Source organism: Clytia hemisphaerica, unplaced genomic scaffold, assembly GCF_902728285.1.
Source record: "Clytia hemisphaerica strain Z4C2 unplaced genomic scaffold, Clytia hemisphaerica genome assembly, whole genome shotgun sequence".
Lineage (NCBI taxonomy): Eukaryota > Metazoa > Cnidaria > Hydrozoa > Leptothecata > Clytiidae > Clytia > Clytia hemisphaerica.
In genome coordinates, this window is record NW_027103674.1 from 57,576 (window position 1) to 70,949 (window position 13,374).

Genomic DNA, 13,374 nt, shown 5'->3' on the forward strand with positions numbered 1-13,374 from the left:
CCTAATAAAAGTATCGAGTTTGAACATGCGATTGAGTAGAAAGTTTTAAGTGTGTATTCACAAAATTGTATTTTAAGCTCTCCCTCTTTTTTCTTTGTCATTGCTACCTTTTGTAATGAGCCTATGTGATGGAGAACGTTCTTATATTTTAGCGATAACACACACAAACTTTTTTATTCAATCGCATGTTCAAACTCGATACTTTTATTAGGGACACCCTGTACTATGTTGGGATTTGAGCATTAACAATATAGGCCAGATAGCGTTATTTTTATCAAAACACCAAAAACAATATAGGCTAGATAGCATTATTTTTATCAAAACACTAAAAAATCTATATACCAGTGGATACCCCTTAAAACCACATACCCCTTAAAACCCACAATGTTGCATTTTTGGCTTTCATAACTACCAGATTTAATTTTATGTGGTATGTTTCACTTTTTTACAACCTCTTATAAATGTTCTTTCATAAAATACCAAATTTTAAGGATTTTAAAGATGCTAAAGTATCTTAAAATTCGAAGTTATTCAAAATTTTATCAAAAATCCCTTCAAAAAATCAGGTTTTTTGGACCTAGAAATTACACAATTGAATTTAAGGTCATAAAACCTATACTTTTTAGATACCTATACTTATGGTAGGTATGAAAAAATCATTTTCATCTTCGTGAATAGACCCCAACGAAAATGACAGGCCCTTAAAATTCTACTTTAAAGCACTTTTATGGTGATGATCAATAAAATCTGAAAATCGACTTTCTCAAAACCTGGTCATGTTGCATACCAAAATGTCACAAATTTGATGGAGATTTAGAAAAACATTAGAACCATAGATCAAAAATGAAGCGAATGAAGGTTTTGGCCTTTCGTAGCCGTTTTTGACGAAAAACCCACACACAATTGCATTATGGGCATGAAATCCTGAAAAATGAAAATATTGTTGTGAGAATGAATTTCTAGCAAGTCTTTGAACCATTGAATCACGAAGCAACACCAAATTTGTATCCATCAGCTTGAGTATCCCGTTAGCAAGGGTCGGACTTTGTGGTTTTTAGCCTTATTTTTGTAGCTTTTAAGGGGTATTTTGATTTTAACACATATTTTTGAGATCATTTTGGTACTAATGGTATATTCATAACATTAGTAACTTTACAGTGAATCACTGTTCAAAATTTGAAGTCAAAAGAACTTTTTTGTAAAAAGTTATTCGAGAAAAACCATTTTGTAGGTTTTAAGGGGTAAATAGCTAAAACTGCACTTTTTCACTTCCTCGTGAAAAACTGAAAACTGTTTTCTACAAAACATCACTGCTAGGGAAGACAATCATAGACAACGTACTTTCAACACACAAAGTTTCAGCCTTACACTCCAACTAAACAATGAGATAGAGGGTACCACTTTTTATTGTGGGTTTTAAGGGGTATCCACTGGTAATCTTGTTTATGATGTCAATATAGGAACCATACTGGAGATTTTATACTATGAAAAAGCCTTTGTCACCAAAAAAAGAAAAAGTACGCAACTTTTATCCAAAAAACTATGTCTACTACATTGTAGTTCTTATAACGTGCGACGACTCAGATAGACGCCTGCGCGTAGTTTTTACACAAACGCTGGACTGAAACTAAAATCTATCGCTAGATTTCAAAAAAATGTAGTCCAAAATAAAGGAACCGCTAGATACAATCGGTCGTCATGATTACGGCGCGTTCTATTCGCGTTTTAGATGGGAAATAGGTGGTTTCAATTTCTCTTGCCTGAGAAGGGTTAAAGTTTCGCCTCTAGCCCTTCGTGCTTTAAACTAAATGGATAAAACATTGATTTAGCTGGCAAAGACAATGCCATCGACATTCCAGCCGCGGCTTTCTCATATTATGATTGAAGTGACACACCTCGTTTTCCAAGACGCACTGACCGATTATCAAAATTATTTTGTTTGTTACTTTTTGGGTGAATCATGAACAGATAATTACTCTAAAAACATTTTAAAAGCCTCTGTTGCATCTTGGGATTTGAGCATGGTTACATGTGAATAAGTTGTAATTATGATGGGAATTATATTTAATGTGTGATACATTCTATTCCAAGCACCTCATTGGGTGAATTTTAAAACAAGTGAATAGTAAATTGCTCAAAAGCCTCAGTATAAAAAGAGACGAACGTATGACTTGAAAATCAAACGAAAAGCTAATTTCAAGCGAAGTATACAGTGCAATAGAGAAACTGCCAACATTAGAAAGTAAGTACAAATTTAATAAATCAGATCTTTGAAAGTACTGACTTTTCCAAAGCGAATAGGTTTTCTCACTACACTTTTCAATAACTCAATTTTTCAATAACCAATACTGAGACTGAGGGACGAGATATTGAAGCAATTTTTATAGCTAAACAGAATTTCTTTTCTTGGTTTTTCTTTAGGCAATGGACATCAAAGTACTCATTTTATTCACCGCGGTTTTGGCAATTGCTTACTCCTATCGCATAAGCAATGACGACTCTAACACAGGAAGGAATTTCTACCAAGCGCTACAAGATATGATTGATGAACGTGTGGCGGAAAAAATGGATCCTAAACATGAATGTAAATTTGGAGGTCTATGTAACAATGTTTACAGCTACGGATGTCATAAGTACAACAAGAAATGTGATGGTTCAGGATGCACAGAAATCGTAAGTAACATTTTGGTTTTGCAGCTATCTGTAAAGTCATTTTGACTACTTGATTGACAACCACTTTTGTATTGTTAGTGGTAGAAACTGCCATATAACATCATATGTACATTTACATTAACTGTGCCTGAAAAACTATCTAGTTTTACGGAGCAATCATCTCCCTGGGATTAGAGTTTAATTTTCCATATTAATTTTTGCCCATCGTTACGTAAGATCGCATAGAAGAAGAAGGAAAGCAATAGATTATATTATGAGGCTCAAACTGCAGTTTTCTTAAGAAACACTTTGTGAGTGGCAATAACAGTTTAAACGATGTGTAAGAAGTTAAAATTCGATATTATACCAAGACTACTTTAAAGCACTCGCAAATAATTTCACGAAATTTAAGCATTCATATAATTCCTGTAACTTTAGGGAACTTGCTGGCGTCAATGTTACTCAAACTCGAAGACATGGTGTAGATTGGCAGACGAAGCCAGACGTGACAAATTCTTTTCTTGTCAAAAAGATTCAGATTGTGCATACACCAGAGAAAGAGGATTGTTAGGAAAATCTGCTAAGGAGGTTTGCGAAATGAAATTTTCTGCTGGTGGCTCCGGGCCAATATGTCATGCAACAATGGATCCTTGAATGTTTAAAGAGGAAGAAAATTTGAATTTGTCAATGGTTATGGACATTATGAAACAAGTCCGATTTCAATTTAACTTACACAATAATTTTGTCAATTTTCTTTTGTTTGATTTCAAGTGTTTCTTTGTAATTTTTGAAAAATAACTTTTTTAAATAATTATTTTGATATTCTTCTAATATTTTTCTAAGTATGGTTATTAGTTCCAGAAAATATAATTGTTGTGTGATTAATCTTTCCTTTTTTCTTCTGTTGGTGCATTGGTTTGCTTCCCTTTAATTATTTTGTTAACTGATGAGGCCTTACCATATCTTTAGATACTGTTTAATTTTTGGTAAGATTTGAGCCCCTGGAAGGACTATTACGATAAACAAGAGTTAATGATAGTAGGTACAAACGAACTCCCCACTATGCGTTTTTTTTTAAGAAACATGAGGCTCAGAATGCCTAAAAACTAAGAAACATGCTTAGCATATCTTTAGGAACTATTTAATTTTTGGTAAGATTTAAGCCCCTGGACATGCTTGCTATTAGCCTGGATATCCAAGCTCAAAATTTTAGAAAAAATAAGTTTTACCTCAGCCAGACAAAGTTCTAAAATTATAGAGCTTGGTTCAACTAGAAATCAGGTGAACCCCTGTTGACAGATTTTCCTGATGAATCCCATGGCTGAAAATAAATATATGCACATAATGACATGCATAATTTCAAAATGGTACCCCAGCAGTGATAAATCAATTTAGAATGAGAGCCTTGACCATAAAATATAGACAGTGTGGTGGAAAGTATGTTAGACAGAAAGTGCAAAGTGATTTTTGGAGAAATTATTTTTCAAAATCCAACCCAAAACAGCAATACAAAATTGGCAAACAAAAAAGAAGAATTGAAGCAAAATAAAGATATACCTTTAGTTCTTTACCCGATGCAACCAAGTCATTAAGAAGATTAAAACAAGAATAGCTAAGCAAGTAATTGAAAAGAAAACAACCAGAACATCTAATAATTCCCATGTTTTGATCTTCGCTCTTCTTCCCTACCATTATTGTTATTTTTATTTGGATGCGTGGTCAAACACCCAAGGGAGATAACTACCTATTCTATTGTTATTTGCTTCGAAAAAGAAAAGTCAGGGAGATTTGCAAAGCAGCGTACGCGCCTTGCTGATCGCCCGCGCGGTCCATCCAAATACTTAGGCGAACACTTCAAGTCGGCTTGCATAATTTCTTATAATGGCGCCACCATTCAGATCTCTGATTCGCTTGGACCAACCAATTAGAATATCCGCATAATCATCCTCAGATGAGAATGCAGACGATCTAGATAAACCAGACCGTAAACATAAGAAATATCAAAATCAAGAAAAAGTTTACGGGCTGGATATCCAGGCTAGCTTGCTATATGCTCATTAAAAACATGTATTTAAAACATCACTGACAAAGTTGTCACTTAAAGGTTTAACAATTCAATTATAACAAGACCTTAAAGACGTGTTTGTATATGGTTTTGAAACTTTGACATCAACCAAAGATAAGATCTAGAATACACCCTGCCTCTGTGACCCATTGGGATCCATCGCAGTGAAAAATATTCCCAAAAATCGCCCATTTTTCACCCCAGTATATAAATCACTCACCCTACTGGAATACTGTAACTGAAAATGACCGCATTAAAAGATACGAAGAATCCGCACATACCCCACTCAAAATTTTATGATTTTGACGTACCCCAGTAGAATTCTCACATAAAAAGGTTCACCCCTTCTGGCTCATACAGGATGCTAAGAACTGGAGAAATCGGATACATGCTGAATTGCGCATAGACTGGAGTCGTTTATAATGCGTGTAATACAATAGTATAAGCGTTCTATGCTAATACTATTATTGTTACGGGATTTAGTTTGTATAAATTGTTTCCTGCATTACTTTTTGCTTTATTTCTACTATGCCAGAATTAGTCTTCTAGTTTGCTAGACTAAATTGTACTGAAAAATTTCATCCTTGAGCGATAATAATATGACTCAATTTACCCATCTTAGCTTAGCACTTATCATCCATTCCTTTTGGAATCAATGTATGGTCATCGTATAGACGACATTCGCGAATACATTCCGAATTCAAATTTTTCAGCATAAAAACATAGCATTAGTCATTTTTCAGTTCCCATTTCCCAGTTCGCCCGCGCATTGTTTTCACACAAACGCAGGATTGAAAATAAAATCTATCGCTAGATTTTACAACATGCAGTCTTTAAAATCAAAAGAACCGCTATATACAATTCGTCGTCATGATTACAGCGCGTTCTAGGCGTGTTTTGGATGGGAAATAAGTGCCTTCACTTCTTTTTTGCCTTGGAAAAGTCATCAATTCTATTCTAGCCCTTCGGGGTCAACTCAATGCTTTTGACCTGGCGCATCCACAAACGTTTCAAGATACAATGGACGCTCTATTATACACCCCTGTCTCACAGCCCCGGTGGAACTTTTGCCCACAGTGATTAAATTTTTTATCGAAATCCCAATGGGGATAGAAATTCTACTGTTCTAAGGTTAAAAAATCCAGTGGGTGTGAAACTTTTTTGTCACCGGGGACGATATGTGTGTTTTCGAGTGTCAACTTAGAGAATTGTCAAATTAGATAAGACAACTGTATTGTTACTTTTTTAACGGAAAAGTCAGGAACAAAGACTCATCGAATAGAAATTTCCATAATTGTTGGCGCCCTGGGATCAATGAGTTGATAGGTTCCACTACAATTATGGACAGAAATGGTGAGACAAGAGTAGAATATAAGTTTCACTCCCTCCCCCCCCCCGTGGGAAGGCCGTTTGCACTAAACATTAGGGACCTTTAGCATCTAGGAGGGTGACTTTGAAAAAGTACGGCAAGATTGTACAAAAGAAAAGCCCTTAGGGGATTAATATAAGGATCACAGCTAGGTTTTATTCTTTTCATGAAAATAGAAAATTTTAATAGGGTAATTAATGGAGGATTTCAAATCTCAAGACCACTTGAAAATTCTTTTTTGAAGTCGCCTTTGGGACGAAGACGCTCGGGTAAGTTATGGCATGTCTCAAAAACTGAAAATAATTTTTAGATCGCATTAGTCGACAGAAAATGACCAAACAAATGACTGAACGTGACGGGTACTATGATGTAGTTTCTAACCTAATGTGTAACCTAATTGTTTTTTCGCTGATTTTCGCGAAAAACCGCAAAAACTGATTATTACGTAATAATCGATGATGTCACTAAAACTGAAAATTGAATTTCTCAAGAATAGTTAATCCAATTGTCTTCAAACTTTCACCAAAGATGTATCTTACTAAAGTCGATCATTTGAAAAAAAAAATCTTTCGAAATTTTGATGACGTCAGCAGAAATTAGTAAAAAACGAAAAATCCTATTTTTTGCTGACATCATCAAAATTTTGAAAACATTTTTTTTCAATTGATCGACTTTGGTAAGATGCATCTTTGGTGAAAGTTGGAAGACAATTAGATAGACCATTCTAATTTTAAGACATGCCATAACTTACCCGAGTGGTAAAGGCGAGGGAAGAGTACAATAGTTTTAAATGATATGAATTCCTAGAGAATTATAACGTCATTTTTTACAAAATCTTGACTAAATTCAAATTTGTCCATGTATATTAAATCTATGTAAAATCGGATAAAATTTGCCATTTGATTTTACAAGATTTACTTCACGTCCTCATTCAAGTCGCCGTCCTAGATTCTAAAGGTCCCTATTGCCACTTGGGGGAGGAAGACCATTCCAGTGTTTTTCTCAAACATTAACATCCATGATTGTAGTTGAGAAAATTTGTCCGTCAAAAACCCGCAAGGGAATTTCTAACTAATAAAAACTATATTTCTTTCTACGGTATTTAAAATACTTAAGCCTTAAAGTTTTCTTATGTCTTGAAGAAAAAGGGGTTTATTTAGTGTTTAGTGCAGATTAAAGTTGACTTAAACGAGATACATGTTTTTTATAAGAGCAAACCATATAAGAACATAAGGCTTTGATGGCCAAAATGTTCAAGAACAAGTTAAGGGCATTTTAAGGCTTTGTGGAACACCGAATTTAATAGAAAAGTAGATCAAAATACTCAAAAAATAGCGAAAATAAGAACATATGTTAAGAAAATTTTTATGCTTACAACTCAAAACGTTAAGAACCAAGGCTTCAAAATTTTTGGATATTCTTATGTAAAAAAAACGAAATTTTGTTAGGTTTGCCCTCTAATATACAGTTGCTACATAACGTAGTTGCTACATAACATAAGAACGAACATTTTGAGCAAAGATTGCATGAGAATCAAAGTTGAGATTTCTTTTTTGAAGGCGGTAATGGTTTGTTTATAATGATGACTTTTTAAATCATTTGTGTTGCACATGACCCAGCCGGCACACAACGTCAAAACAACGTCCATTTGACATTCATAACGTCCAAATAACGTTATTTGAACGTTAAAACAACGTTGTGTGCCAGCTGGGGAATGTCACAGACGTCCTTCTTACCGGGTGAGAAGATCTGGACCAATTAGAACTATCTTCCCCTTTGAGGACCCTTAGAGATGTTCTCCCTAAATATTCTTTTAATTTTTGCAAAAGCTTACCTAGTCGGCACACGACGTTGTTTCAACGTTCATCTAACATTATACGGACGTTGTGAACGTTAGATAAACGTTGAAACAACGTTGTGTGCCAACTGAGATGGTCGACATTTGCGGATTAACCTTAAGGTGAACTTTCCATTTTGGAATCGAATTTGGGACCCTTTCATCAGAGAGTGTTATCAATGCTATACACGCTATTTTTTATAAGAACATCCAAAAATTTTAAGCCTTGGGATGTTCTTGACTTTTTGAGTTTCAAGCCTAAAAATGTTCTTAACATATGTTCTTATTTTCGCTTTTTTTGAGTATTTTTCTCTATTTTCCTAAGAAATGGGGTGTTTTAAAGCCCACAAAACCTTAAAATGTTCTTAATCTGTTCTTAACATTTTGGCCGTCAAAGCCTTATGTTCTTATATAGTTTGTTCTTATACCGTGTAGCCCACATCAATAGTTACAGAACACCTCCTTCTGACACACCCACTAGGAACCACTTCTTTTTATCTCCACTGAATTTTATGACTTGAAAATAATGGAATTATAATCCTTAGCCATAAAAAACATCTCCATCGAGTTTCTTTCCGTTATTGAAAAAATCCTACCGGGTCTGTGAGAAGAGGCTGCTTTTAGAGACTGGGAAAATGTACACTACAGCTTGTAGATACCCGCCAGTTAACATACACGTTCTTTATATAAGAACAAACTATATAAGAACATAATGATTCGATGGAAAAAATGTTAAGAACAAGTTAAGAACATTCTAAAGCTTTTGGATACCCCAGAATACCCAATTTCTTAGGAAAATGGACAAGAATCAAGAATGCTAAAAAAATGGTGAAAATAAGAACATGCTAAGAAAGTTTTTAGGCTTAAAACTAAAAAAAGTTAAGAACACCAAAGACTTCAAAAAATTTGGTTGTTCTTATAAAAAAACTGTGTATCAACCTCAAGTAACTTTCGATCGATTTTCTTCAACGGGCAGAAAGTTCTACCGGCTAACACATAGACCTGATAGCCTAAACAAGGAGTTACTCATATGTACAGATTTCTGTAAAGCCCGAAGGGCTAGATGTCGTGATTCGGCTGTAAAGTGAGCCGGAGTTACTAGTAGGTAGGAAATCCTACCTAGGTCACGTAACGTTACAATAGAACTTTAGCAATTGACCAATGAGAAGATTCGTGGGTTTTTTAAAACAATAGCAATTTTTTGCGATCTTCACTTTTTTTTCTTTGAAGAAAATCTATGCTCGTTTGTACCATGACAATGGAATATCATAGCTTCAAAATTCCGTCTGCGTAGAATTTATTTTAAGTAATCGCGGAAGGAAGGAATTCTTTGTTTCAATTAAGAATGCTAATTAGCCTCCATTTGATAACAATTACAATTAAATACCATACGGTTAGATGTGTAATTATTTTTTATGAGATAAGTGTTTCATATAATTAAAAAGCGCTTATGGTATGAGAAATAAATCGTCCACGATCTGCTATTGTGTTTATAATCTGTTTAAAAAAAATTGTGACTGGATTACTACTGTATGTGGAACGAAAATCTGACAGTGACAAAAACATTCGAAATTTTGGGGACGAGATGGAGTTTTTACAAGCTCTTATTTGATTTGGTTGGTAATAAAACAATTTTTTTTAAGAACGCGTCATTTTATTACTTAAAATGACCAATTATTTAAGTATCTTATAAAAACTCCATACATATCATCTGAAATTTCTTTTTGGGGGATAGTGTTTTGAGTGTATCTTGGAAATTAGCATGATCTTTCAATAAAGTTTTGGTTTTTAAAGAATGCTGGTGCAATTTTTTTTTTAATTTTGGACTATTTGATGGATCCTTTGAAGATATTGCCAGCCTTTTTTAAAAAAATATTTTCGTGTTTAAAGGGAAAAGTCAATTTCTATTGGTCACCCCGTTAAAAGTTCTACACCTACCTAACACGTTTTTTTATAAGAACATCCCAAATCTTTGAAACCGTTGGAACTTTAGAATGTTCTTAATCTTAACCTTTTGAGCTTTAAGCCTAATTAACATGTTCTTAACTTCACCATTTTGTGAGCATTTTTGTCCATATTCTTAAAAAAATGGGAAATTGGCCATTCTAGAGTCTGTAAAGCCTTAAAATGTTCTTAACTTGTTCTTAATATTTTGACCATCGAAGCCTTGTGTTCTTATATAGTTTATTCTTATAAAAAAACGTGCAATGCTACAGTGAGAATCTTTTGGCCAGCGTCCACAGTTTACATATTAAAACCGTGGGCATGCACTTTTTATGCTGCTAAAAAAGGACAAATGTTTCAATACATTTTTTCATCTAAAAATTCTCAATTTTTCGTCTTGATTCGCGAAAGTTTATACTCGCGAAAAATATTTTACGTTAAATTCGCGAAATGAATGTCGTGAATTTCGCGATTTTTTGTCCTCGCGAAAGTTTCTTCTCGCGAAAGTTTGTACACCTAAAATATTGTCCAAATAAACGCTTTCTTTTATAAGAATGCCGAAAACTTTAAATACTTTTTTTCAGTTTTTAGTCCAAAAGTGTTTTTAGGTTTTGAGTATTTTTTTGCAATTTTCTTAGAAATTCTTTTCGAATGCGCAAAGCCTGAAAATGTTCTTAGCCTTCTCTTGGCTGTTGTTTTTCATAGTTTTTTATGCAGGTAAAAGTTAATTTTTATAAGGTACACATTTCTTTTATAAGAATATCCAAAATGTTTGAAGCCTTATGTTCTTAACTTTTTTCTCTCTTATTTTCGCCATTTTTTGAGTATTTCTGTGTGTTTTCCTAGGAATAGGGCCTTTTGGAGTCCACAAAGCCTTAATGTTCTTAAGTTGTTCTTAATATTTTAGCCATCGAAGCCTTATGTTCTTATAGAGTTTGTACTTATAAAAAAAACGTGTAGACTAAGAGAATTAGCCGTTTAAGATCAATATGTTCGGTCGATATTACACATACCGTAATTTCTCTAATTTAATACGTCCTCTAATTAATGCGAGGAAATTATTTTCGTCATTTTGAACTAATTTAAATCCGCTAATTATTAGTGCGAGCACCCATTTACCTACTTTTGATTTTCCTCTAATTTAATACGGTAAAGTTCAAATTTTCCTCTAATTATAGTACGAACTGATTTTTTCAGGATTAGTTAGACCTGGTGCATTAGTCGAAGATCAATACGCGATTGCTATCTGTAGTGATGGTCAAACGGTTGGACACGTTCCCAAATTTTTGTCAAAATTAACATATTTTTTCATCAAGAATGGAGGAGGATTGTCGGTGAAAATTACAGGAGAAAGGAGATACTCTCATGACCTGCCTAAAGGAGGAATGCCATGACCTGCCTAAAGGAGGAATGGAAATTCCCGCAAGCTTTATTTTTAAGACTGAGAACGCTGATCTTTTCGCCCAAATGAGGCAGATGACACGTGAAAAGTTGGAAGAGTTTGAAAAGAGAAGAAAATATGGGTTAGAAAAAAGCTTAAAAAAGAAAGAAACAAAAAACAGAAAATAAAAAAAATTGTCTTTTTTATTTTTCCTCCAATTTAGCGCGCCTTTACAAAGTTTTTCCTCTAATTATTAGTACGATAAAAAGATTCCAGATTCAGAGCAATTTATATCCTCCTATTATTAGTGCGACACCTCCAAAATAATTATTTTTTTGGTCGTATTAAATTAGAGAAATTACGGTATGCTAGTTTCCAAATTTTGTGGCTGATAGTAATAAGATTTTGGTTGCAATCTTTGTTAACATTATAACTATTTTCATAGTTTGCCACACGTTTTTTTTTATAAGAACAAACTATATAAGAACATAAGGCTTCGATGGCCAAAATGTTAAGAACAATTTAAGAACATTTTAAGGATTTGCGGACTCTAAAATGGGCAACTTCTTAAGAAAATGGGCAAAAATATCCACAAAATAGCGAAAGTAAGAACAAGTTAAGAACAATTTTAAGCTTTAAAATCAAAAGGCTAGGAACATCCTGAGGCTTAAAAATGGTGAATGTTCTTATAAAAAAAAACGAACTTTTCAAGTTTTAAGCCTAAAACTTTATCATGTTCTTGATTCACCATTTTGTGAGTATTTTTTGTCCATATTTCTTAGAAATTACTTTTACAGTCCGCAAAACCTTAAAATGTTCTTGTAACTTGTTCTTAACATTTTGGTCATGGAAGACTTATGTTCTGATATAGTTTGTTCTAATAAAAAATTGTGTAGCAGCTCACCAGCAAATCAGAAATCATATCTCTTGACCAAGTAAAGATTTCCAATCTTACTGGGACCACCGCTGTGTAACGATGTTTTTAATATTAGTACAGTATTTGTAAATTTTGCAAGTAATCAAACAAGAGGCTGCGAAAAAAATTAATATCGTGATACTATAGTATGGCGGTACACCATGGCTAGTTTTTGACGTTGTATAGATATGAACCCTCTGAATGCATTCGGGATGGGTCCTACTCCCGAAAGAGTATGAATCACTGCGCCGACAGACACAGCCAATTGACAGACGCGAGCTGCTAAGCCATTGCGTATGACATTCCATGACACTCGAACGACACTGGAAGAGTGATTCCCGGGAGGCACTTAGGCAAAATTGGGTTCGGGGACGTGCCCGTTGGTCAGGATCTCTTTTTTAGGCTCTGAAGATATCTGACAAGGTTCCAAATTTTCAAGATGTTTGTCTGACAGGGTCGTCTTTCGGTAATTTTTGACAATTTTCAGGGTGGAAATTGGAAAATTACTAAGATTTTTCGTCTATTTTCAGTCATTTTGGCCACTTTCAGGGTGGTGCTATGACACAAGGGTGTTGGTCAGTCAGAAACAACGGCAAATTAGGCTATGATAGCCAATTTAGGTTGATGGCCTAATTAAGGCAGAAATTATATCCTATTTACGATATTTATATCCTATTTAGGATATTTATTGCTTACTTAGGTTAACATTAAAAACCTTTGTGTATGCGACGTTTCGACGGCCTGAGGGGAAAGGGTAAAAATGTTTGCCCTTTTTGAGAGTTATTTTATTAGATTTTAAGTGTCATCTTTTTAATTTTGGCGTGTAATTAATTCGGCGGTTAGCTAAAGTGCGATTTTTGGGGGGAGCTTCATTTGGCGAATGGTAGAGTTTGTAAAATTTTGGTGGGTTGGGATATTTTGAAAATTTTGACGGATTATAACAAAAACCACCAAATCCGCCAAATTTAATCCCCGCCCGTCAAAATTAAGGGCTATACACTTGTCCCCATGTATCCCAGGCTTTATTTACGTTAACTATTTGCCGACAGAATATCTGGCGTTAAGGAAAAAAAGAAAAAGAAAAAGAGTAACATGGAATAAGGTTGGTTATAATATCAGTTTTTCTCTGCTCTGGGAAAGTCATCAAATGATACTTGACCTTAAAGTTCGAAAGTTTTTGACTCAGCATTTTGTTTACTGTTTTCACCAT

At 34.2% G+C, this 13,374-nt stretch overlaps 1 long non-coding RNA gene across 1 annotated transcript; it reads left to right on the forward strand.

The window, feature by feature from the left end:
• Positions 1 to 1,951: 1,951 nt before the first annotated feature.
• LOC136803399 (uncharacterized) lies at positions 1,952 to 3,537 on the forward strand. The gene is made up of 3 exons (XR_010846143.1): positions 1,952 to 2,242; positions 2,422 to 2,673; positions 3,091 to 3,537. It is a non-coding gene; the product is annotated as an uncharacterized lncRNA (long non-coding RNA).
• Positions 3,538 to 13,374: the final 9,837 nt, after the last annotated feature.